Source organism: Arachis stenosperma, chromosome 4 (genome assembly GCF_014773155.1).
Source record: "Arachis stenosperma cultivar V10309 chromosome 4, arast.V10309.gnm1.PFL2, whole genome shotgun sequence".
In the NCBI taxonomy this organism is placed as follows: domain Eukaryota; kingdom Viridiplantae; phylum Streptophyta; class Magnoliopsida; order Fabales; family Fabaceae; genus Arachis; species Arachis stenosperma.
The window spans coordinates 75160392-75173811 of NC_080380.1; positions in this window are offsets into that span (position 1 = coordinate 75160392).

Here is a 13420-nt window from a genome sequence, read left to right on the forward strand (position 1 = left end):
GGACTGTTCTTGACAAGATGAATTGATGATGTGATTGAATGATGATGATGAGTATTGGATGAGATAATTTGAGTTCCCTGGGTAGGCGCAGTGAAGTGAATTCACTTGCTCCAGGTGGGGATATGATCTATTGATATAGAATTGCTGAGTGGTGCAAAATTTACAACCACAAACTAACCGATAAGTGCACCAGGTCGTACCAAGTAGTACCTCAAGTGAATGAGGGTCGATCCCACGAGGATTGATGGATTAAGCAACAATGGTTAAGTGATTTACTTAATTAGACAAACAGAAAATAGTGTTTGAGAGTTCAAAAAGCATTAAACAGGAATTTAGAATATCAAATGACTGGCAATAAAATAAGTTAAGAAGAGCAATATGAAAAAGGCAGTTAAGGTTTCAGAGTTATCTATTTTCTGGATTGACTTTTCTTACTAACTATTTTAATCACGCAAGATTTATATCATGGCAAACTATATGTGACTTGATCCTAATTCCTTAGACCTTCCTAGTCTCTTCTAACTTTCATCAATCGCCAATTCCTTGGTCAATTAATTCCAATTAGAGGGTAAAGATCAATTTCCAGTTTATATGCCACAAAAATCCTAATTACCCAAATATAAGAGGATTATATGTCACGTATCCCCTTAAGTTCAGATAATTAGAATTTAGGAGAAATTGTTTTCAAGCTGTTGTTCAAGTAAAGAGCTTTTCCAGGTTATACAAGAACTCAATTAGAAAGAGGGTCATACTTCCTGTTCCGAGGGTAACCTGAAACTGTAGGTCGATCTCGGATGAGATCTTCTGTGCTGGTCGGAGCTGTTGTGTCCGACTTGTTGATGGTGGTCGGAGCCGCCGCGTCCGACTTGTAGATGGTGGCCAGAGCTGCCGCGTCCGACTTGTTGGACTGGTTGCACTGCTGATCCTTCGTCACCGGAGGGTGGGGGGTACCTGCAAGAGACTCCGATGCTCAAGTTAGCATGGGTATTAAACAGGTTTTATGTAGAATCAGAGTATGAGTTATACCTGGGTGCTCCAGTGTATTTATAATGGTGAGAAGTGACCTTCTTAGATAAGATAAGTTAGTTATCTTATCTTATCTTATCTTATCTTTGGGTGAGGTCAGCTTATCTTCAACGGAACCGCCTTTATCTTTCGGCTGCCTTTGGATTGGGCTGTGTTCCTTCGTTTGGGCCTTCTTGGGCCTCTGTGGCGTTTTGGCTAAGCTCTTTAAGAAGAGGTCGGATATTGGCCGAGCTCTTTAAGAAGAGGTCGGATATTGGCCGAGCTCTTTAAGAAGAGGTCGGATAGCCTGACCTGAAGAGGTCGGTTGGCTTGTTGCTAAACATCCCAGGTCGGACATCTTGACCCAGGGTATGAACAGTGCCCCTGCTTGAGTTCGATCTTTTCGTGAGATCGTGTTTTTCAGAGCTTCGATCTCTTTGGAAGTCGTGCTCAAGCATCTGTCTGGCTTTGATTCTTCATTGCTTTGAAATCTTTTGCAGATTTTCTAGAGGTTTGGTACTTCACAGTCCGTCCTCTTTTGAGTAGTAGTGTGGGTTTTCTACCCTTGCCTTCTGGATCACGCCTTTCTTTTGTGTTGACAACCCTCTGCTTTGGTGAAGTTATCCTTGCGGCTTGATATCCGGACTCTTAGTAACTTGTCTGATGACTTTTTAGTGTTCTTTTTATAGAACCTTTTTAGTCTCGGATGACGTACGTAGCCCTGTTTGAGATTGTGCCTTCTTTGAGTGGAGTTGTATCCCTTTTAGCTAAGCACTTTTGAGCCTTAAGGTTTTTTCTTAATCTTTTGGCTTGTTCTTTTTTGAGATTGTACTTGCGCCTCTTCTTAGCTGACGTCGACCTGTACGACTTTGCCCCTGCTTGAGTTCGATCTTTCCGTGAGATCGTGCTCTCTTTGGGGGAAGTCGTACTCAAGCATCCTGACTTTGGTCGATCTTGAGTAGTTTTATCTTGTGCGAGTTTGGCATTGCCTTTTTTAGTTTGTTGAGAGGTCTTTTCAGCCTTCTTCCGACTTGTTTGTCTTCACTGTTCGGGCTTTTTAGTCATAATCCAACAACTTTTTAGGTATAGTTCCTGATGGGAAACCTTTTATAGTCTGTTTGGATGACTTTTTAGCGCCGTTTTGATTTGTGCTTTTGCCTTTTAAGTAGTGTCTTTTTTCAAGACTTCGTACCTTTTAGCAAAGCATTCCTGGCATTCCTCTGGCCGTTGCGAGATGTCTTTGTCCCCTTTGTGGATCTTTGTAGAGTGTCGGTATTTTGTTGTCCGACCTCTTTTGATCACTGCCGGTTTTGTCCACTTTCTGCTTGGTTGAGGTGGTCCTTGGGGCTAACTTGTCCGACGACTTTTTAGTGTTCTTTGGTAGAACCTTTTTAGTTGGTCTAAACAATTTTGATAGCCTTGTCATGGAGCCGTGGCTTTTTGGGCAAAGCTATGTCCCTTTTAGCGCACGCTTTTCGTTGGTCCAATTTCTCGTGTCGACGAGCTGTAGCTTTCGTTGGTCCGACTTCTTGTCGGTCCAAGCTGTGGTTTTCGTTGGTCCGACTTCTTCTTGTCGGTCCAAGCTGTAGCTTTTGTTGGTCCGACTTTTTCTTGTTGTTTCAAGCTGTAGCTTTGGGCCGACTTCTTCATGTCGGTCGCTTCTAAGTTATTTCTAGTAATCCTCTTTATTGGACCTCTGTCAGGTCTCTTTCAGGGATTACTTTTTTATAACTTTTTGTTTATGGGACGACTTCTTTACGTCAGTCCCTTCTCCAAGTTATTTTTGTAATCCTCTTTCTTGGACCTTTGTCAGATCTCTTTCAGGGATTACTTTTATAACTTGTCCGTTGTAGGAGACCGACTTCTTTATGTTGATCTCTTCTAAGTTATTTCGTAACCCTCTTTCTTGGACCTTTGTCAGGTCTCTTTCAGGGATTACTTCTATAACTTTATTATTGTAGGAGACCGACTTCGTCATGTCGATCTCTTCTAAGTTATTTCATAATCCTCTTTCTTGGACCTTTGCCAGGTCTCTTTCAGGGATTACTTTTATAACTTATTTTTGTAGGAAACCGACTTCGTTAGGTCGATCTCTTCTAAGTTATAGCAATTCCTCTTTTATAGGGTTGTCCAGACCTCTTTCCAGGGATTTGCTGATAACTTGGGTTGACTTGGTCCGACTTCTCAACGTCGGCCAGTCTTTAAGTTACTATTTTAGCAATCCGTATGACCTCGTCAGGTTCTTTTTTGGATCACTTTTGATAACTTCTTACATTATTCTGTGTTCATCTTTGCTGATTTGTAGAAAGTGGTTGGCATCTCTAGCTCGTCCTTTGGGTGAATTGCGTTTTCACCTTTATCGGACGACTCATCTGTGCAGTGAAATTTGTTTTTCACTTTCTGCCGACCTGTAGCTTTATAATCGGACGATGAACTCTGCTTTCACTTTTTTGCCGACCTTGTCGAAATCGGGCGATGAATTCTGGTTTCATCTTTGCCGAATTTTATCATGATCGGGCGGTGAATTTGGTTTTCACCCCGCCGACCTTGTCGTGATCCGGCAGTGAAATTTGCATTTCAGATTAATGCGTCTTGGTATAGCAGTGAATTTTGTTTTCACTTTGTCGAAATCGAATGATGAATTCGGTTTTCATCGTGGTCGGGCGGTGAAGTTGGTTTTCACCTTGCCGACTTGTCGCTTTGTAATCGGACGATGAGTTTGGTTTTCATCTTGCCGACTTTGTCGTGATCGGGCGATGATTTTGGTGTTTCACCTTGCCGACCTGCCGTAGTCGGGCGTCTTGGTAGGAAACTTTTTAGGGAATCTGCAATCTTTTAAACAATAATATAAAGATAAGAGTGTGTACATGTTAGTACTTACCTTTCTAGGTCGGGCAATCTTTTTGGATCTCGGCCTGGCGCCCTTTTTAGATTGCAGGCATGCCATGACCTTGGTAGCTCTTGCCCTTCAAGTTCGGGCAGTCTGTAGCAACCTTTCCCCAGTTCTTCTAAACAACTTGGTATGGTCCTTTCCAGTTGGGTGCTAGCTTTCCTTCTCCAGGTCGAGTTGTTCCGATATCATTTCGGATTAGGATAAGGTTGTTGTTGGCAAAGCTTCGCTGTACTACCTTCTGATTGTATCTTGAGGCCATTCGACGTTTTAACGCCTCTTCCTTGATCGGAGCTCTCTCTCGGACTCTTGGAAGTAGGTCGAGTTCTTTCCTTTGGATTTGGGAGTTGACCTCTTCATTGTAGAAGATCATTCTTGGGGGATCCTTCTTCGATCTCTACTGGGATCATTGCCTCCATTTCGTAAATCAATCGGAAGGGTGATTCCCCCGTGGTGAAGTGTGGAGTTGTCCGATATGCCCATAGGACTTGTGGGAGCTCTTCAGCCCAAGCTCCCTTTGTGTCCTTTAGTCTCCGTTTTAACCTAGCTAGTATGACTTTGTTGGCAGCTTCTGCTTGTCCATTGGCTTGTGGGTGTTCTACGGATGTGAATTGGTGCTTTATTTTCAAGTTAGCCACTCTTTTCTTGAAACCTGTGTCCGTGAATTGAGTGTCATTGTTTGTGGTGATGGAGTAAGAAACCCCAAACCTTGTAATAATGTTCTTGTACAAGAATTTCTGACTTCTTTGAGCAGTGGCATTAGCTAGGGGCTCTGCCTCAATCCATTTTGTGAAGTAATCCACCCCTACAATGAGGAACTTGACTTGTCCCGATCCTTGGAAAAATAGTCCGAGGAGGTCGAGTCCCCTCTTTGCGAACGGCCAAGGTGATGTTACACTGATGAGCTCCTCTGGTGGGGCAATGTGGAAGTTGGCATGCTTTTTTGATGTAAAGCTTTGACTTTGTATTTGGGTTTTTGCTCTGTTGTTGCTTCCAAAGGGTGCCCTTGGACTTTTGTGTGAGTCCTGGGGTTTCCCTTTTACTGCCACGTCTGTCACTTTATGTTTTACTGTTATTGTCCGAGTTGTTTCCTTATTTGCCCGAGTTGTTTGGTAGTAATTCCATAGTCGACCTATGTCTTTGAGATGTCTACTAAGATCCCGGACAGCGTGTCTGATTAGCTGGATTTCATAGTTTAAATACGTGTTACTGTGGCTGACCCTGAGTACATCCCTTATACCGCCTTCGAGACCGATTTGTTGTGGTCTTGTAATGTAGCTCGGATGAGGCTTCTGTTATTTCCCCTTGGTTGGCTAGTTTTGAAAATGCATCAGCTCGGGCATTCTGCTCTCAAGGTATGTGTCGGACCTCATATCCCCGAATTGTCCGAGCTGTTGGTGCTGGCTGGTTTTGAAAATGCATAAGCTCGGGCATTCTATGTGTCGGACTTCATTTTTCTCCGATTTGTCCGAGTTGTTGGTGCTGGCTGCATTAGCTCGGGCATTCTATGTGTCAGACTTCATTTTTCTCCGATTTGTCCGAGTTGTTGGTGCTGGCTGCATTAGCTCGGGCATTCTATGTGTCAGACTTCATTTTCCCCGATTTGTCCGAGCTATTTTCTGTTTTTGTCCAGAGTCCCCCGAATTGTCCGAGATGTTCTCTGGTTTTGTCCAAGGTCTCCCGAATTATCCGAGCTGTCCTCTGTAGGATTCTTCCAGCTAAGTTTGTTTTCTGCAGGATGCCCTTTATTGGCTGGTTGGTTGGAACTCTGATAATGTGAGCTTGAAAGTATGGGTGGAGTCGTCGAGAGGTGAGTATGAGGGTGTAGGCGAACTTTTTCTATCTGTTGATAGGTTAGTTCGGTCCCTTGTAAAGCTTTGCTGATGAAGTAGACGGGTTGTTTCCCACTTTCGTCTTCTCTGACTAGTGCTGAGGCTATTGCCTGACTTCCCACTGCGAGGTATAATGAGTTCTTCACTTTCCCGTGGTCTGGAAAGGATGGGTGGTTGCCCCAAGAATTTTGAAATCTCGGAAGGCTTGTTCGTACTCCGTTGTCCTTTTCAACTCGTCCGACCTCCTTGGTGTGAGGTGGACGTTCAACTCGTCCGACCTCTTTGGTGTGAGGTAGATGTTTAACTCGTTCGACCTCTTTAGTATGAGGTGGACCTTCAACTCGTCCGACCTCTTGGTTGTGAGGTGGACCTTCAACTTGTCCGACCTCTTTGGTGTGAGGTGGACCTTCAATTCGCCCGACATCTTCGGTGTGAGGTGGACCTTCAACTTGTCCGACCTCTTTGGTGTGAGGTGGAGCTTAAACTCGCCCGACATCTTCAGTGTGAGGTGGACCTTCAACTTGTCCGACCTCTTTGGTGTGAGGTAGACCTTAACTCGCCCGACCTCTTCGGTGTGAGGTGGACCTTCACCTTGTCCGACCTCTTTGTTGTGAGATGGACCTTCAACTTGTCCGACCTCTTTGTTGTGAGGTGGACCTTAACTCGCCCGACCTCTTCTGTGTGAGGTGGACCTTCAACTCGTCCGACCTCTTTGGTGTGAGGTGGACCTTCAACTTGTCCGACCTCTTTGTTGTGAGGTGGACCTTAACTCGCCCGACCTCTTCTGTGTGAGGTGGACCTTCAACTCGTCCGACCTCTTTGGTGTGAGGTGGACCTTCAACTCGCCCGACCTCTTCGGTGTGAGGTGGACCTTCAACTTGCCCAATTCTTTGTTATGAGGTGGGCCTTCAACTCGTCCGACCTCTTTCTCCTTTTTGCTTTTGATTGGGCGAGGTGGTGGGATCTTCTCCGATTGATCTTCTCTTTTCTTGGACTCTTTATCCTTGTCCCGTGGTGGGTTAGGAGAATTCGGTTTTTTAGCTTTCTCCTAGTCGAGAGTTCTCTTCCATGTTGATGTATTTCTGTTCCCGTTCCTGTACCTCGTTCAGAGATGTTGGGTGTTTCTTGGATATTGAGTGGCTGAGAGGTCCTTCTCTTAGGCCATTGATGAGTCCCATGATGGCCGCTTTTGTTGGAAGACTTTGTATGTCAAGGCATGCGTTGTTGAATCTTTCCATGTAGCTGTGAAGGCTTTTCTGATCTCCTTGTTTAATTCCCAGCAAGCTTGAAGTGTGTTTGGCTTTATCCTTCTGGATGGAGAACCTGGCGAGGAATCTTCTTAACAAGGTCGTCAAACTTGTGATGGATCTTGGAGACAAACTGTCGAAGCACCATATTGCTGTCTTCGTTAGAGTAGTCGGGAAGACTTTGCATCGAATGGCGTCCGATGTGTCGGTGAGGTACATTCTTCTGAAATTACTGAGATGATGGCTTGGATCCAATGTGCCGCCGTACGGGATCATGTCGGGAGCCTTGAAGTCCTTTGGGACTTTAGCTTTCATGATATCTTTGGTGAATGGGTCTTGATCTTTGTAGGGGCTGTCTTCGTGACCGGATCGAGTTGTTTTGGCCTTGAGATCTGCTTCGAGTTTTAGGAGCTTGTCCTTTAACTCGTGGCATCACCTAACTTCCCTTCGTAGGTCTCTCTCAGCTTCTTGTTGATGTTCCACCTTTTTTTCGAGTTGCTTTAAGCGATCTTGAAGTGCCTCCATAGCCTCCTCTTTTGGCGAATTCTCGCCTTTGGTGGGTTGAAGAGTATCTTTTGGTGTAGTATCCGCGTCTTTGTGCGGTGTTCTATCCTCTAGATCTGAATCATGGTCGTTGTCATGGTTGTCCGCCATGGTGACGGGATGACTTCCAGGTTTCCCGGCAACGGCGCCAATGTTCCGAGGGTAACCTGAAACTGTAGGTCGATCTCGGATGAGATCTTCTGTGCTGGTCGGAGCTGTTGTGTCCGACTTGTTGATGGTGGTCGGAGCCGCCGCGTCCGACTTGTAGATGGTGGCCAGAGCTGCCGCGTCCGACTTGTTGGACTGGTTGCACTGCTGATCCTTCGTCACCGGAGGGTGGGGGGTACCTGCAAGAGACTCCGATGCTCAAGTTAGCATGGGTATTAAACAGGTTTTATGTAGAATCAGAGTATGAGTTATACCTGGGTGCTCCAGTGTATTTATAATGGTGAGAAGTGACCTTCTTAGATAAGATAAGTTAGTTATCTTATCTTATCTTATCTTATCTTTGGGTGAGGTCAGCTTATCTTCAACGGAACCGCCTTTATCTTTCGGCTGCCTTTGGATTGGGCTGTGTTCCTTCGTTTGGGCCTTCTTGGGCCTCTGTGGCGTTTTGGCTAAGCTCTTTAAGAAGAGGTCGGATATTGGCCGAGCTCTTTAAGAAGAGGTCAGATATTGGCCGAGCTCTTTAAGAAGAGGTCGGATAGCCTGACCTGAAGAGGTCGGTTGGCTTGTTGCTAAACATCCCAGGTCGGACATCTTGACCCAGGGTATGAACACTTCCGTTCCACACAAATTCATAAGATGAAGAACGAAAACAATTCTTGAAATATAAATCAAAACATGAATTAAAATAGAAAAATAATAGTATCAATCCATACAATAGACAGAGCTCCTAACATCAATAGTGGAGGTTTAGTTGCTCATGATTCAGAGAAGAAAACTAGGATTGTAAATTGAGCTGAGGTGGAATAAAAAGTTAACTAATGTTGGGATCTCCCCCCCCCCCACGCCCCAGGGGAGTTTCTTTTTCCTTTTATATTTAATCCTAATAAATTTAAAATCTAATTTTTCAAACAAAAATAATATCTTTTCCTCTTTTAAAGATAAAATAGAGTTTAAATCAGAATCAATTAAATAATCAGCAAGTCTTCAATTGATAGATGGGGACCACTTGCTTCGTAGGATCCACACCTAACTTGGGAAGTAATGATAAGTGTTCCCTTGATTTCTCCGTTCTGCAACCTCTGATTTGTGCTTTCTGGGCCGAAAACTGGATCAAAAACAGCCCAGAAATTACCCCATCATTTTCTGTGTTTTCTACACGTGGCGTATGTCATGCGTACGCGTTAGGTATGCGCACGCATCGCCGTGCAACTTTTCTTTTCACGCGTACGTGTGAGGTACGCGCACGCATCGCCATGGAAAGCTCCAAATCATGCGCACACGTCGCTCCTCGCTGTCCTCTCCTTTAATTCTTGTGCTGCAGAAACTCCATCAAATCCAGCCGAATGCTACCTAAAATAAATAGAATTGCACAAGACTCAAAGTAGCATCCATAGTGGCTAAAAGACAATTAATTCTTGATTAAACTTAACAAATTAAATACAAATTCACTAGAAAAAGATAGGAATGATGCTCACGCATCACTGAGACAGTATAACTGGTAATTGTTTTGTTTATGATTCTAATTCTGATTTGTTGGAGAGTTAGAGAGTTGGAAAGCATGAAAGATATGAATTAGATTTAGCTTTCCCTTATGACAGTTGCCTATTCATGGATTAGCAAGAACCTAGGATGGATACTTGGTGAAAAGAAGATTAGTATGCTTAGTGAGTTTTTGTTGCAGTGCATTGTATTTATTTGGCACTTTTACTGTACTAGGAACCCATGGGTCGGGGGTTCTCATTCCGTATATATCTCTTGTTTTTCAGATACAGGTTCAGGTGCTCAGAAGTGACCTGTGGTTCATCTGAGAGATGGCGAAGATCTTTACATTCTCCACTTTATATTTTGCTTAGAATCTCTCCACTTTTATTTTGAAGAACTTATATTATGTATTGAACTCTTTTAAACTTTCCTATAGAGACTCTTATGTTTCTTTTGGGAGAGATTAGGAGTTACTATTGTCAACTACTTTTATACTGTATCCTAGCCGACCTAAACTTCGCGGGTCGCGACTAGTGACTATTTACTTATGTTATATATCCATGTACTGTACTTCTTTCACTCTTCTTTATGCCTCTACCTGTATATCACGTTTGACTTCACGCCTTATCTTTTTATCGTTGAAACGTGATTGATACGTCTTCGCGATTTTATTTTTACTCATTTTCAGGCTTCTCGATTAATACTCCTTTCAATTTTATTTATATTTATATATTAAGAATCCACCTGAGAGTTGTACCACCGTAATATCATTGACTTATGACTCGAGCATAAGGATTTGAATATTAGGGTGTTACACGGAGTGGTTGATTACACGACTCGATTTGACCTAAACTCTATTTTTAGTTATTCAAATCAAGAAGCTATGGTTTTAAAGATTTTAAATGAATTCGAGAAAGTGAGTTAGGTTATTTAAAAATAGATTTCTCTTTAAATATCTTATTATGACAATTTTGAAACTCTGTGGTGAGACCGTGTGATTAGGTTCTCACCCCCTACAGCTTTACCTTTTTAGGATACGGGCAACGAAGCTCCAAAAGAATTATATTTGTTTTTTGTTTATTCAACATTAATTTGTATTACCTCAGTTTTTATTTTTCCCTCGCCTTTATTTCTAGAAATTTTTGTAAGAGGGATAGGAGTTATATAATTTGTTTGTATATAATATGTATAAGTTACTCGAGTAAGAAGTTTTGTACATGTATATGTTTGTTTTATTTTATTTAAAAAGTATACTTTTTTCGATTTTCAAAAAGAACAGTGATACGATTTCGAGTCAAAGGCTCCTATATTATTATTAAGTATATGAAGTCGTCGTAACACTTCTTGCTATCAGAATAGCGCAGCCGGAAGCGTGACATTCTGATAGTGAGGGTGTTACAACTTTTACTTCTCATATATAGATTTATTATAATTCATGACAGGTTCTTTTTTAATTTAAGTGATTTTTAAGTTATATTTTACCACTGATGCTTTCATTTTGTTTAGTGTGTTTTTTTTAGTCTATGTTTAATATAATAATCTGTAAATATCTATTCTATTATATAAAAATTAAATTTCTGCACTTAATGATAAAATTGTCGTGGCATGTTTCTGATGGTGTTTTTCGATTTATTTCTTTTAACTCATTAAATTCAATTTAATATAATAAATTAATTGTATCAACTAATTGATTTGGTTAATTATTTAAATATCATACAATTTATTATAATTTCTATCAATCAATTAATTGTAATTCAAATTGAATAATTATTTTGTTACGAAATTATTATTTCCTAATCTATTTATGGGCAATACATATATTAATTATAATCGCAAATTAAGTTATTTTACATTAAAATAACTTATATAATGGTCATCTCATTTATTATCATAAATGCTGAATTAAATAAGTCATTATTACTTTTGATTTAGAATTAAATGAGAATAAAAATAGAGATACTATTTTATTTGGCCTTTAGGGTTTAATGGGTGTCACACTCAAATATAAATAGTGATTTTCGGATTTTATTTGGTCTCCAACACATCAAAGCCACATCCGTAACTCTTTTTCCATAAAAGGAATTGCGATTCAATTCTATCAGAGATATAGAAGGAATTCAAAGAACAAGGAAATGGTCTGAATTTGACGAATTCTAAATGTTTGAACTTACGATATTGTTTCAATTGGTTGTCGTTACGAGAATGACTCTAATCTATACGTGTGTAAGGACTAGAATAGATTAATATTATTTAAGTAATTTATTTCTAATATTGGTATTTGATTAAATTAGTTTTAGAAAAATTTAAATGGTTGACTCAATTTATATATTACGACTATTCTTTTTTAATATATTATTTTTATATTTTTAATATAAAATTTCTTTTTTTTCTAATTTTTAAGTTTATTTTCTTTCTTGGATATATGTATCACCTTTTTTTCTCATTTTATATTTCAGATTAGTAATGTAATTATTAAGAAAAATGTATTTAAAAAAAAGAAATATTAAGACATCACTATTTAAAAAAAAGGAAAGATACGTGAAAAAAAAATTAAAAATTAAAATATCACTATTAGAAAAATAACTGTTAATATGCGTATGAATGGGGTCGAAATTGAAGAATATATATGGATATAAAAAATAAAAAATTATTGCACGATTGTAGAATAAAAAATAATCGTAAATATAAAACAAAATAATTATAACAAAAAATAATTAATATATGAAATTTAAATATTTTTAATAACCGGTAACATAGAGTTTAACAAAATATAATTTATATATTTTTTATTTATGTATATTAATGGAATTATATATATATATATATATATATATATATATATAATTATTTAACAAAATTAATATATACGTATACATAAATAAAAAAATTATTATAATTTTTGAAAATTATATATGAATTCTTTTTTCTCTCAAATAAATTTATTCTAATTATATTACAATTAGCTTATGAATAATGCATGATTATATTAATTTAAAAAAATATCTTCATTATAATTATATCAAATCAATATTCAATGCATTATTAAACTACTTATCAATCATCGATATTTTTAATCATTCTAATTATATCAATTGATATAGTTCTAATTCTCATTCAAGTGCAATAATTTTATTAGGAGATAGTTGATGCACACATTAATAGTGACCCATTTAATTTGATATTAATTAGTGGATAATAATAATAATAATAATAATAATAATAATAATAAAAGGTCTACACGGTACATGCATTATATTTTAAAAAGGTAAAATATATTTTAAAAAATTAGGGTATCAGTAATCAATTGTGATTAATATCAATATCAATAATTAATTCTTATAATTATTTTTGTACTACTAAAGGCTACATATAGTGTTTTTTCTTTTTTAGAATAAAAAAGATTGTGATTCATAACATTTTCGTAAAGATATATCGTATGGACTCAAGATTAATTAGATAATAAATTAAAGTTTAATTAATATATTTTATTTTTTGCTCATATTTTTTCATTAATTATTTTATTTTTTATATTTACAGTAAATATTGAATGTAAAAAAAATATTGAATGTTATCTATTTTATTTATTTAGAGTCATAATTAAATTTGATATAATTATAGCAAATATCTAAAATTAATGATAACGTGATACTATAATTTTAAGTTGTATAATATAATAAAAAAATGTAGCAATTTATGTATACTTCCTATATAGCAATAATATTATATATATTTATATATCTCCTCTTTTAGTTCTTTCCTAAAAATATTGGCATATAATTAATGTAAATAACATATATATTGAGTAAGTATCTCTATTAAATTAATCATAAATATTAATAAAATATAATTAATATATATATATATATATATATATATATATATATATATATATATATATATATAGATATATATCATCAGACATAGATCTTTTTCTTTTTACTATTTTCATATTTAAGGGCTACTAACTACGATTCTATCAACAGATTATGTAATTAAAAAGTTTAAAAAATAAAGGCAAGAATTATAAGGTTAAGGAAAGTCTCATTCAAATTTGATAAGAACAAAATCACTTACATAGAAATGGTTCTCATGGATGATAAGATAAGTTGATTATTTTTCATTATTCTTTTAAGTGATGACAGGTCTATTTTATAAATATTTTTTGTTCATATTTTAAGTTTATTTGATAAGTAAACCCTTACACGAATCAAAGACAATGCGATTTTATAGATTTATAAGTACTAATAGCTTTT